Here is a 370-nt window from a genome sequence, read left to right as displayed (position 1 = left end):
CTCTCTCTCTCTCTCTCTCTCTCTCTCTCTCTCTCTCTCTCTCTCTCTCTCTCTCCCCCTCTCTTAGCTATTCACCTGCCGAAAGAGCAATAAAGTATGAGATTACGCGACCGCCATTAATGCGAGCGCAAAACTAATTAAGTCGGGCGACACGAGATCTCCTCGGGATATTCACGCTCAAGTAATTTCGGTGCCGGCCTGAAGAAATGAGTAACGCGGACGGTCGCAAATGTGCGATTTTAATTATTTATTATTGTACTCGACTATGTAACATATAAGCTTCGCGTGGCTATTACACGAGGCCAGGTGGTTTCGTCGGATGGATATTAATTGGTAGACGATTTGAAATCCCGAGATCGCTGCGAGGCTA

Source organism: Atta colombica, unplaced genomic scaffold (genome assembly GCF_001594045.1).
Source record: "Atta colombica isolate Treedump-2 unplaced genomic scaffold, Acol1.0 scaffold35, whole genome shotgun sequence".
NCBI classification, from domain to species: Eukaryota; Metazoa; Arthropoda; class Insecta; order Hymenoptera; family Formicidae; genus Atta; species Atta colombica.
The sequence above is the reverse complement of the archived record's forward strand: the minus strand, read 5'-3'. Positions refer to the sequence as shown.